The following is a 13,989-nucleotide window of genomic DNA, read 5'->3' as shown; positions in this document are numbered from 1 at the left end:
AGTCAAAGATACAGGAAACTATCATTCTCAAAGGAGACCCTTTGAGAAGATCTAACAATTCTAAATATCTATGCCCCCAAGATGAAAGCAGCCAATTACATAAGCGAATTGTTAACCAAAATAAAGAGATTATAGTGATAATAATACATTAATAGTAGCAGATCTCAATACTTCACTCTTAGCAATAGACAGATCATCTAAGCAGAAAAATCAGCACAAAATCAAGAGCTTTGAATGACACACCGGACCAGGTGTAACTCATAGGTATATACAGAACATTCTACCCTAAAACAACAGAATACTTATTCTTCTCAAGTGCGCATGGAACTTTCTCCAGAATAGACCAAATACTGGGTCAAAAATCAGGTCTCACCAATACCAGAAGACCGAGATTATTCTCTGCATATTCTCAAACCACAATGTTTTGAAACTGAAACTCAAACACAAGAAAACGTTTGGAATAAATTCAAACACTTGGAAGCTATAGGCCATCCTGCTCAAGAATGTTTGGGTCAACCAGGAAATCAGAGAAGAACTTAAACAATTCATGGAAAGCAATGAGAATAAAGACACTTTGTTTCAAAATCTATGGGATACAGCTAAGGTGGTCCTAAGGGAGAAATACATAGTCATCCAAGTCTCACTAAAAAAAATAGAAAAATCCCAAATACACAGACTGCCTTTACATTTTAAAGATCTGGAAAACCAACAATAAATTAAGCCTGACCCATGGAAATAATTAAGATTAGAATAGAGATTAATGTATTAGAAACCAGAAATAGAGTAGAACACATCAACAAAACTAGAAACTGTAGCTCGTTGCGCAGTATTGCTGGCGGCTTCCCTCTTCCGTTCGCGGATCCGGCGGCACTCCCTCGTGCTAAGCTGCTACGAAGCCCCTGCCAGCGAGCTCGTAGGAGCTTGGAACCGTTGTCACCCCTCCGACTCTCACCAGGGGGAAAAAATGGTTGAAGCAGATCGCCCAGGAAAGCTTTTCATTGGTGGCCTCAATACAGAAACAAATGAAAAAGCCCTTGAAGCAGTATTTGGCAAATATGGACGAATAGTGGAAGTTCTATTGATGAAAGATCGTGAAACCAACAAATCAAGAGGATTTGCTTTTGTCACCTTTGAGAGCCCAGCAGATGCTAAGGATGCAGCCAGAGACATGAATGGAAAGTCCTTAGATGGAAAAGCCATCAAAGTAGAACAAGCCACTAAACCATCATTTGAAAGTGGTAGACGTGGACCACCACCACCTCCAAGAAGCAGAGGCCCTCCAAGAGGTCTTAGAGGCGGAAGAGGAGGAAGTGGAGGAACCAGGGGACCTCCCTCACGTGGAGGGCACATGGATGATGGTGTCTATTCCATGAATTTTAACATGAGTTCTTCCAGGGGACCACTTCCAGTAAAAAGAGGACCACCACCACGCAGTGGTGGTCCTCCTCCTAAAAGATCTGCCCCTTCAGGACCAGTTCGCAGCAGCAGTGGAATGGGAGGAAGAGCTCCTGTGTCGCGCGGAAGAGATAGTTACGGAGGCCCACCTCGAAGGGAACCCCTGCCCTCTCGTAGAGATGTTTATTTGTCCCCGAGAGATGATGGATACTCCACTAAAGACAGCTATTCAAGCAGAGATTACCCAAGTTCTCGTGATACAAGAGATTATGCACCACCGCCGAGAGATTATACTTACCGTGATTATGGTCATTCCAGTTCACGTGATGACTACCCGTCAAGAGGCTATAGTGATAGAGATGGCTATGGTCGTGATCGGGACTATTCAGATCATCCAAGTGGAGGCTCCTACAGAGATTCATATGAGAGTTATGGTAACTCACGTAGTGCTCCACCTACACGAGGGCCCCCGCCATCTTATGGTGGAAGCAGTCGCTATGATGATTACAGCAGCTCACGTGACGGATATGGTGGAAGTCGAGACAGTTACTCAAGCAGCCGAAGTGATCTCTACTCAAGTGGTCGTGATCGGGTTGGCAGACAAGAAAGAGGGCTTCCCCCTTCTATGGAAAGGGGGTACCCTCTTCCACGTGATTCCTACAGCAGTTCAAGCCGCGGAGCACCAAGAGGTGGTGGCCGTGGAGGAAGCCGATCTGATAGAGGGGGAGGCAGAAGCAGATACTAAAAACAAACAAAACTTTGGAACAAAATCCCTGTTCAAAGAAACAAACAAAAAAGTGGAACCTTTTCTGTCATAACTACCCAAGGACTACTAAAAGGAAAAATTGTGTTACCTTTTTTTAAATTTCCTGTTTAAGTTCCCCTTCCATAATTTTTATGTTCTTGTGAGGGAAAAAAAGTAAAACCTGTTTAATCTTATTTGACTTTATGACATTGCTTTCAATAAGCAAATGTTAAATGTGTTAAGACTTGACTTGTGTACTAGTGTTGTAATTTTTCAAGTTAAAAGTGTCCCTAAAGGCCACTTCCTATACCTGACTTTTCCCAGTAAGTGAGGCAAAGCAATTCTAAGACCTTCCACAAACATCTAGCCATCTAAAATGGAGAGGTGAATCCTTCTGCCTATACAAACAAGCTAGCTGTTAGAGGGTGGTCGGGGTATGCTACTCGTAGGATTTCAGAGGGTCTTCAAACTGAAATCTCAAATGTTCTCAGTATGAAAAACCTGAGATCAGATGCTTATGTAAGGAAAGTGCTATTCACCCAGTAAACCCAAAAAACCAAATGGATAATGCTGGCCATATTTTGCCTTTCTGACATTTCCTTGGGAATCTACAAGAACCTCCCCTTTCCCCTCCCCCCAATAAGACCATTTAAGTGTGTGTTAAGCAACTACAGAATACTAAATAAAAAGTTTGGCCAAAACAAAAAAAAAAAAAAAAAAAAAAAACTAGAAACTGTTCTTTGAAAGAATTAATAAGATTGATAAACCACTGGCCAGATTCATCCAAATGAAAAGAGAAAGGACCCAAATTAATAAAATTATGAATGAAAGGGAAGAGATCACATCTAAGACTAAGGAAATAAAAGCAATTATTATAAATTATTATTAACAGCTATATGACAATAAATTAAGGAATCTGGAAGAAATGGATACATTTCTTGAAGCTATATAATACAAAGACTGAAACAGGAAGAAATTGACAATGTGGATAGACCCATAATGAGTGACAAGATTGAAGGAGTGATCTGAGACCTCCTCCCAAAACACAAGAGTTTAGGGCCTGAGGGATTCCCTGGCGAATTCTACCCAAGATTCAAAGAAGAAATAATACCTATTCTTCTGAAGCTGTTCCAAAAAACAGAAACAGAAGGAAATTTCCAGACTCATTCTATGAGGCAGCATTACCTTGATCCCCAAACCAGGTAAAGACCCAATCAAAAAGGAGAATTTCAGACCAATATCCCTCAATACGGATGCCAAAATTCTCAAGATCTTAGCTAATAGCATCCAACAGTACAGTAAAATGATTATCCACCATGACCAGGGGGATTTATCCCTGGGAAGCAAGGGTGGTTTAACATTTGCAAATCAATGTGATAGAACACATTAATAATAGGAGAGAGAAGAACTATATGGTCCTTTCAATTGATGCAGAAAAAGCATTTGACAAAATACAGCATCCTTTTCAATTAAAATTCTTCAGAGTATAGAAATAGAGGAAACATTCCTCAATTTCATAAGATCCATCTACAAAAATCCCACAGCAAGTAGCTTTCTCAATGGCAAAAAGCTGAGAGCCTTTCTCTTAAGATCAGGAACATGACAAAGATGCCCACTCTTGCCACTATTACTCAACATAGTACTAGAAGTCCTAGCAACAGCGATCAGACACCAAAAATAAATAACAGGTATTCAAATTGGCAAAGTATTCAAACTCTCTCTCTTCACAGACGATATGATTCTTTATGTGGAAAACCTGAAGACTCCACCCCCAAATTACTAAAACTCATACAGCAGTTCAGTAACCTGACAGGATACAAAATCAAAGCACAGAAATCAGTTGCTTTCTTATATACTAATATTTTAACTGTAGAAAGAGGAGTTAGAGAATTGATTCCATTTACAATAACACCCAAACTGTAAGATATCTTGGAATAACCTAACCAAAGAAGTAAAGGATCTATACTCTAGGAACTACTGAACACTCATGAAAGAAATTGAAGAAGACACAAAAAGATGGAAAAGACATTCCATGCTCATGGATCAGAAGAAGAAACAGTGTTAAAATGTTTATGCTGTCCAGAGCAATCTATACTTTCAACACCATCCTCATAAAAATACCAATGACATTTTTCAAAGTGCAGAAACAAATAATCCTAAAATTTGTATGGAACAAGAAAAGACTCCAAATCTCCAAGGAAATACTGAAAAAGAAAAACAAAGCTGGGGACATCATGTTGCCTGATTTCAAGTTATATTGCAAATCTGTGATCACCAAGACATCATCACAGTACTAGCACAAAAACAGACACATAGACAAGTGGAACTGAATAGACAGCCCAAGTATGGACCGTCAACTATATGGTCAAATAATCTTCAACAAAGAAGGAAAAAAAATATCCAATGGATAAAAAGACAAGTATCTTCAATAAATGGTTCTGGGAAAATTGAAGAGCTATATATGGAAGAAAGAATCTCCACTATCCTCTTACACCATACACAAAGATAAACTCAAAATGGATGAAAGACCTCAATGTGAGACAGGAATCCATCAAAATCCCAGAGAAGAACATATGCAGTATCCTCTTTCACATTGGCCACAGCAACTTCTTTCAAGACATGTCTCCAAAAGTAAGGAAAAGAAAAGCGAAAATGAACTTTGGAGACTTCAACAAAATAAAAAAGCTTTTGCACAGCAAAGGAAACAGTCAACAAATCACAGAGGCAACCAATGGATTGGGAGAAGATATCTGCAAATGACACTAAAAACAAAGGGCTGGTATCCAAGATCTATAAAGAACTCAAACTCAACACTCAAAAAACAAATAATCAAGTCTAAAATGAGCAGAAAATATGAATGGATATTTCTCCAAAGAAGACATGCAAATGGCTAATAGACTTATGAAAAAATATTCATCATCATCAGCCATCAGGGAAACCCAAGTCAAAATAGCACTGAGATACCACCTTACACCAATTAGAATGGCAAAAATTAAAAAGACAGGAAACAACAAATGTTGGAGGGGTTGTGGAGAAAAGAAAACCTCTTACACTGTTAGTGGAAATGCAAGTTGGTGCAGCCACTTAGAAAAACAGTGTTGAGGTTCCTCAAAAAATTAAAAATAAAGCTACCGTATGATTCAGTAATTGCACTACTGGGTATTTACCCCAAAGATACAGATGTAGTGAAAAGAAGGGCCATCTGTACCCCAATGTTAATACAGCATCAATGTCCACTAATACAGCATCGATGTCCACAATAACCAAACTGTGGAAAGAGCCAAGATGCCCTTCAACAGACAAATGGACAAAGAAGATGTGGTCTATATACACAGTGGAATATTACTCAGAACAGAAAGGATGAATATCCAATTTTTGCATCAACATGAATGGTACTGGGGGAGATTATGCTAAGTGAAATAAGTCAAGCAGAGAAAGTTAATTATCCTATGGTTTCACTTATTTGTGGAGCATAAGGAATAGCATGGAGGGCATTAGGAGAAGGAAGGGAAAAATGAAGGGGGATATTAGAGGGAGAGATGAACTATGAGAGACTATGGACTCTAAGAAACAAACTGAGGATTTTAGGGGAGGGTGAGAGGATGGGTTAGCCCAGTGATGAGAATTAAGGAGGGCACATATTGCATGGAGTACTGGGTGTTACATGCAAATGGTCAATCATGGAACATTACCTCAAAACTAATGATGCACTGTATGGTGACTAACATAATATAATAAAAAGAAAGAGAAAGAAAACAAAGAAAGAAGAGAAAGAATTTTCATTACATGATTATGGGAAGCTGCAAAGTCCTAAGATTTGCATTGGGAAACTGGAGACCCAGGAGAACTGATGGTATAGTTTCAGTCCATCTTCAAGGCTGATGTTAGGAGCCCCATGTTCCAGCTTAAAGACAGTTAGGCAAGAGAAGTTTCTTATTACCCATTCTTTTCACTCTGTTTAGGCCTTCAGTTGATTACATGAGGGCCACCCACATTAGGGATGACAATCTGCTTTACTAAATCTACTGATTCAAATGTTAATATCATCCAGAAACACTCATAGACACACTCAGAATAATGTTTGATTAAATGCCTGTCTCTCCTTTACCCAGTCAAGTTGACAGATAATATTAAGCATCACAACATTGTTTTCTTACTAAATGGTAGTATTTAGTCTGATAATTAAATCTCTTCTTTTTTTTTTTTTAACTTGGCATCTCCTTCCATTTGCCTAATTTTCTGTTAAGATGATCACAAAAAGTGAATCATCAATGCCATTTTTTAATCAAAAGACCAAATATTCTTTGTTGAAGATTTTTTAATCAAAAAACCTGGTCATTGAGACACCAGTTTGCTCTTTGTATAATCACCCCCACCTTTATCAGAATTTTGTGGGGTCTTCTTTTTGTGTATTAATAGGAATTCAACAAATTTGTATATCAATGTCTTGGTAGGTCTACTTAGAATAACAGATAAACATATCAACTGTCTAGTTATGCTTTAAGTTTAGGAACGTATAGTAGAATGAGTATTTTTTCAACATTCTACTCTTTTTCAGAAATGGTATCACACATTCCCATTCTTGGCCATGGAATTTCCATTGACCATATTTCCCTACTTCTAGACTCAAAGTTCAGCTTTGCAGCTTGCTTTTAGGATGAATATTCAAGTAGCAAGTTCAGGCTTGAAAAATGTTTGTACTATTACACTTATTCCAGAATATCTGAAATTGTCATGAGAAAAACATGCCTTGTCTAGTTTGATTTTCTAAGCAGAAGAAAAAAATTCAAGGAACAGAATCATGCTGTCCATCTGAGTGCAATCTAGATCAGCTGAATCCCAATTAATCTCCACTGAGTCCCCAGGCATATGTGGGAGCACAAAGCAAGGCAGAGCCATCAACCTAAATATGGTCTAGACCAACTGACCCTCAATTGATCTGGAATTTTATGAAAATAAGTGATTACTGCTTTAAAAAGTGAATTTACTATGGTTAGTTTCTTTTTTTTGTTTTGTAGTCACAGCATTTCTGTGACAATAGCAAACTCATACAAGGATTTAGGCCCAATTATAAGGTATACTCAGTGAAAAAGGGAAAAAAAGATAAATATATAATTTTTTTTTTTAGTTTCTCATGTATGTTTATTTTTAAAGTAGAAAAATAGTGACAAAACAGACTGACTATTTCACTTTTTAGTCAAACATAGTTTGCCATCAAATAAACTTGCCCGTTTGCTGAATTTGATTTTATTGAAGTTCATCAAGGAACTTTTTTTTTTTTTTTAAAGATTTATTTATTTGACAGAGAGAAATCACAAGTAGACAGAGAGGCAGCCAGAGAGAGAGAGAGGGAAGCAAGCTCCCCGCCGAGCAGAGAGCTCGATGCGGGACCCGATCCCAGGACCCTGAGATCATGACCTGAGCCGAAGGCAGCGGCTTAATCCACTGAGCCACCCAGGCGCCCCATCAAGGAACTTTTTACATGAGCACACATTTGTATCATCCTACTGATTAGATTCTTATTCCCTAAGCAAAAAAAAAAAAAAAAAAATTCTATAGTTAGAAATGTCACCTTTGTGTAGATTACTTACCATTCCAGCATTATAATTTTTTTTTCAGTTTGTTTTAATTTCATGTAAGTATTTCATTTTTTTCCCCACTATAACAGCTTGGTACTAGACCTAATATTGAAAATATTTGGATAGACATTTTTTTCTCTCTGCAAATACCAATTTAAAAATACTCAATAAAATTTTTTTAGTAACACTCAAAGACACACAATGCATATTTAACATTAAGTTAAAATGACAGTATTGAAAACCAACTACAGTTTGAAGAAGAAAACAAGATTGCATTTAAAGAAAGGAAACATTTTTCTATTTTGTTTTAGCCATTTTCTTGTTTTGCTTGATGGCAAAGGTTTTCTGATTTTCAAGTTATTGTGTAGAAATTGAGATAAACACCAGAGGAATTTGGGCTTCATAAAGTAAATCAACTTCCATTTATGGCTCCTATTTCACTTTTGTACTTCCCAGGGTTTTTAAACAGAACAAACATGCCTTGGGGTTTTTCTTAAAATCATTCTGAAAGTGTGTTTCTGTTATGGCCCATCAGTATGAAATTTAGTTTTCTGATAACATGATGGCTATAAATAAGTTTTTGTTTGTTTGTTTTTTCATAGGTGGTTAGCAGGTTGGACATGTGGAGTTTCTGTAAGATAGGATTTTAAACTATTGAGAAATGATGCTTCAACATGCCAGCACACAACATAGACTCAAAAGTACATTTACCATGGAATTATATTTGAAAATTAAAGAGATACTGAGATTTCAATGAAACAGAAACCTATTCAACTGGTGACACATAAATTCTGCCACTGAGATTTTAAAAATCAATTTCTTAAAAGGCACAAACTTCCAAAACTGAACTGATATTAGATTACCTATACCTATTTTAAAAATTGAATGTGTGTAGTTAGTTATAAAATTCTCCCAAAAATAAATCTCTAAGTTCAGATGATTGCACTGGTGAATTCTATTAAAAGTTTACAAAATAATTAACACCAAATCTACACAGCCTCTTCTAGAAAGTAGAAGAAGGAATACTTCCAAACTCATTTGTTAATTCCATATTATCCTGATTCCAAAATTAAACAAGGGAAGTTCAAAAAAAGAAAACCACAAACCACTATCCCTCATGAACATAGGTGCAAAAATCCTCAAGAAAATGTAGAACAAGGGGTGTCTGAGTGATTCAGTCACTTAAGCGGCCAACTTATGATTTCGGCTCAGGTCATGATCTCCAGGGTCCTGAGATCAAGTTCCTCATCCAGCTCTGCAGTCAGAGAGAAGTTGGCTTGAAATTCTCTCCCTCTGCCCCTCCCCCCATTTGTTCTCTCTTTCTCTCTCTCTCTTTGTCTCAAATAAATAAATCTTTTAAAAATGGAAATGTATAACAAATTAAGTTCAGCAATATGTGAAACTAACTATACACTGTGACCAAATGCGTTTTATTCCAGACATGAAAGACTGGTTTAGTATTCTAAAATGAATCAATATAATTTACCATATTAATAAACTAAAGTAAAAAAAAAAATCACATGAATATATTAGTTGATAAGGAGAGAGTATGTGCCAAAAATCAACAACCACTAGTGACAAAATCTTCCCCGAGAAAATTATAGAAACTTCAACTTGATAAAGGACATCTTTTAAAAAAAGGAATAGAGCTAACATATTGAATGATTAATAAGTAAATATTTTCTCTTAGTTCAAGAACAAGGAAAGGATATCCACTGTATCCTCTCTTACTCTGCATAATCCTGGAAATCTTAGGCAATTGAGAAAAAAGGAAGTAAAAGGGACTCAGATTAGAAAGAAAAAAATTAAACTGCCTTTCTTGCAGTTTATATGATTTTATATGTAGAAAGTTCCAAGAAATGTATACAAAACTTTAAAAAACTATCCAAAAACTGAAGTAAATTCAGTATATATAAATCAGTTGCATTTCTGTACACTAGTAATAGATATGTGGAAACCTAAACTAAAAAACACAAAAGCCATTATAATTGCTTAAAAGAGCCTGGGTGACTCAGTGGGTTAAGCTGCTGCCTTCAGCTCAGGTCATGATCTCAGGGTCCTGGGATTGAGTCCCGCGTCAGGCTCTCTGCTCAGCGAGGAGCCTGCTTCCTCCTCTCTCTCTGCCTGCCTCTCTGCCTACTTGTGATCTCTCTCGGGGCGCCTGGGTGGCTCAGTGGGTTAAGCCGCTGCTTTCGGCTCAGGTCATGATCTCAGGGTCCTGGGATCGAGTCCCGCATCGGGCTCTCTGCTCGGCAGGGAGCCTGTTTCCCTCTCTTTCTCTCTCCGCCTGCCTCTCCATCTACTTGTGATTTCTCTCTGTCAAATAAATAAATAAAATCTTTAATTGCTCAAAAGATTAAATCCTTATATATAAATATATGGGACATGCAAACTAAAAACTACAAAATGCTAATGGAAGAAATTAATGAAAATCTAAATAATTGTAGTGATATGATACATCATGTTCATGGATTAGAAGACAGAGTAAAAATTCCAGTTTTCTCCAAGTTGATCTATAAATAAATAATTAAAGGAAACATCAGTATATTACCATAATTAAATTTAAAAAAACACATGAGAAGTATAGTTTTATTTTAGAATTGAGTACAATTAGTAGTTTCTTAAAAATCTAAGCATGACTCTACCATACAACCCAGAAATTGCACTCTTGGAATTTAACTCAGAGAAACAAAAATATATGTTCACACAAAAACTATATAAATGTTCACACAGAGTTATACAAAAGAGCCCCAAACTATTTTTCCCAGATGCTGTTTACCAAATAAATGGTTAAGTAAACTGATACATCTGTATTATATGATATTACTTGGCAACAAAAGGGAACTATAGGTGGATAAAACCTGGATGATCTCTAAAGAATTGTGCTGAATAATAATAATAATAATAATAATAATTAAAAACAACCCCCAAATGTTATATACTTCATTACATTATTTATGTAACATTCTCTGCCACCACGCCACCCTCTTTGACTATGAATGTGGCTTTCATTTCCTTTCTTGGAAAAGGTTCAGGAGAGGAACTTTTCCTCTGCAGACCATTCTGAAGAAGGGGTAAGTATGACCAAGAAGGCGGGGCTAGAAGAGCAAAGTGATCATTCCTGGCCCTCTGCTGTTGTTGCTCCTTATGGGTTGGCAGCACCTGACTTAACAGGGGAAAGTTTCTGTTGGTGCTCATGAAGAGTTTGGAGAACAGTTGCACTGAGTGAGTCAGGAGACTGGTGAGTAGCCAACACTACACTGCATGCCTTCCCATAATGATAACTTTCATAAGATGACTTTCTTCAATCTGATGACCTGTCCTTTAAATGTCCATCGCAAACTGTGACTCTTCACTTTTTTCTGGTTTATCTTATGGGCTTTGGGGCAGGTGGCTCTGGCTGGCTTTTATGGAGGGTTTATCAGCAGCAGGGATGATGACTTTGGAAATGGTGCCTCAGGATCATGGCCCTGGCCCTGGCCTACATAATATTCCTGAAATGGCAAAACTATACAGGCAGAGTACAGATTAGTAGTTGCCAGAGTTTAGAGACAAAGCAAGGGAAAGAGTGAATGTAATTGTAAAGACAACAGAAGGAAGATCTTTCTGGCAATTCAACAGTTCTGTATTATGGTTGTGATAGTTGTATATATTTATTCATGTAATAAAATTACATAGAAGCACACACAATTGTAGTGCACACATACAAATCATAAAACATCAGAATAAGTTATGTGGTTTATACCGATATCGGTTTCCTGGATTTGATATTCTTTTTTTTTTTTTAAAGATTTTATTTATTTATTTGACAGAGAGAAATCACAAGTAGATGGAGAGGCAGGCAGAGAAAGAGAGAGAGAGGGAAGCAGGCTCCTGCCGAGCAGAGAGCCCGATGCGGGACTCGATCCCAGGACCCTGAGATCATGACCTGAGCTGAAGGCAGCGGCTTAACCCACTGAGCCACCCAGGCGCCCCTGGATTTGATATTCTATAGTGTTTAAGATGTTGCAATTGGAAACTGGGTGAAGGGACCTCTGTTACCATTTTTCCAACTTCTTCCACATCTACAATTATTTCAAAGTGAGAAAATCTTAAAAAGTATTGTAACTTTAAGAAATTTAGTTTAGAACAAGCATTCATGAATATTCTGCATATCCCTGAAGGTAAATGCTATATTGTTGAGAATAAAATGACTCCTGATTACTGCTATCACAGGCTATCACCATACGGAACTTGAGAGAAACTTAAGAGCCCATAAGACACTGATCATTTTAATTATTAATCATAGATGATGTAACTTAAAAATGAATACTGTCTAAAGTATTTTTTATCAAAAAGATTAGGCATTTTTTAAAAATCTAATTTCAACTTCCTAAAAATATTTACTCAAAACTGTTTCTTATATATGGATATTTCTGTGTACACCTGAGGCTATGTAGTAATATAGTAGGATTAGGGATAGTCTTATGGTAAACACTGTGATTTTTCCCAGATTAGTAAGTGTATTTTAGGATTTAGAAGTAAACATTTTGAATGTTTGTGCACTCAAAAAAAAAAAATGTGGAGTCTTTGCAAGAACAGTCAATAGAACACCAGTTTTATGTTAGATTTTCGTGTATGTATGTAAGAAAACTTGCAGTGTAGAAAAAATATAATTTGCCCAAAAGGATTAAATGATCTGATATTTTGAATTCTCAAAGAATCTAGTAGAATTTATTCTGTAGTCATGGCAAAATGAAAATAGCAAGCTGTTGTTCAAAAAGTATTTTATTGTTGGTAACTAGTTCTGAGGGGATTAGATGAAATGTATGGCTTTCTTCTGAAACTGTCCACTTTGATTTTGACCCAAATATTTGCTATTTAATTTTTTTTTTTCAAAACTGTTATACACACACACACACAGAGACAAGACGACTGTTACACGAAAGCTATTCCATTAATTTATTTGGCTTCCTCTTGCTATTGTCCTCATCAATTCTTTTGTTTGCTTCATATATTTTTATGATATAAAATTACTTAATATTACTTATTACTTAATAAATTATTTAATACTACTCGTAGTATATTCAAGCGTTTAAGAAAGGAATTTTTGGGCGCCTGGGTGTCTCAGTTGGTTAAGCAACTGCCTTTGGCTCAGGTCATGCCTGGAATCCTGGGATCAAGTCTCACATTGGCCTTCCAGCCCCATGGGGAGTCTGCTTCTCCCTCTGACCTACTCCCCTCTCATGCTCTCTCTCACTGTCTCTCTCTCAAATAAATGGATAAAATCTGAAAAAAAAAAAAGAAAGAAATTTTTAAGGAGGTCAAAAACAGTAAAAATATGCAAAAAATAAAGGAAATTTAAAACTCCTTAAATGATAAAGGGCTGAGGCAGACCTGGTATTTTTACTTAAATAACCGCAAATGAACTCTACCGCAAATGAACTTTACAGCAAAAGACAGAAACGCTAACATAATTAGAACTAAAAACCCTATTCATTATTAATGAGCAATAGTCACTGTAACAATAATTGTTGCAGACAAGCTCCTTTAGTGGATGTTAAAATCAATGGACAAAAGTTAGGGACCAACTTGAGAATATTTCATAGTTTAAAAATATACCATAATGATATTTATGAATTGCAAAAAAGAATAAAAACTATTGATGTTACAGTGGAGAAACTCAGAATACCAAATGATCAAGGATAACATTAGTAATGAGACATATTAACATTAAATACTCTGGTAAGATACACTGAGAAGGACCACCACAGCATGTGATATTCTTACCAAAATTGTGTAATTTCAATTGAATTATAAAAAAAATCAGAAAAACTAAAATTGGGAGATATTCTGAAGTAAAAATTCATCCTAGTATTTTTCAAAAGTGTGAAAATTATGAAAGCCAAGGAAAGACTGTGAAACTAGTACAAAGTGGAAGACACTAAGGAGAAACAATATTAAATGCAGTGTGAGATTCAGAAACAAATGAAGGACACTAGGGGGAAAAAGTTCTTACATCTAGTTAATATAGTTAATATCGCTACCATGAAGGATCACTTTTTAAAATCTGAAAATTGCACTGTTGTTATGTTAACTTTAGAGGAGGTGAGGTGAAGGGTATAAGTAAACTTTATACTATTTCTTTCTATTTTTTTCTGTAAGTCAGAAATTATTTGAAAATAAAAGTGTTGTTTCCTAATAAACTTATAGGAGTCAGCAATTTCTTATAAAATTAATATATTAGATTTTCATTTCATAAATATAAAACAGTAAAATGAAGCAATAGTT

At 36.3% G+C, this 13,989-nt stretch overlaps 1 pseudogene across 1 annotated transcript; it reads left to right on the top strand.

Annotated features, from left to right (window-relative positions):
* The first annotated feature begins 819 nt into the window (after positions 1 to 819).
* Positions 820 to 2,334, top strand: LOC309869294 (RNA-binding motif protein, X chromosome pseudogene; annotated as a pseudogene). Its single transcript has one exon. The product of its transcript is annotated as an RNA-binding motif protein, X chromosome pseudogene (transcript).
* Positions 2,335 to 13,989: the final 11,655 nt, after the last annotated feature.

Source organism: Mustela nivalis (assembly GCF_964662115.1).
Source record: "Mustela nivalis genome assembly, chromosome: 1".
NCBI lineage: Eukaryota > Metazoa > Chordata > Mammalia > Carnivora > Mustelidae > Mustela > Mustela nivalis.
The sequence above is the reverse complement of the archived record's forward strand: the minus strand, read 5'-3'. Positions and strand labels throughout refer to the sequence as shown.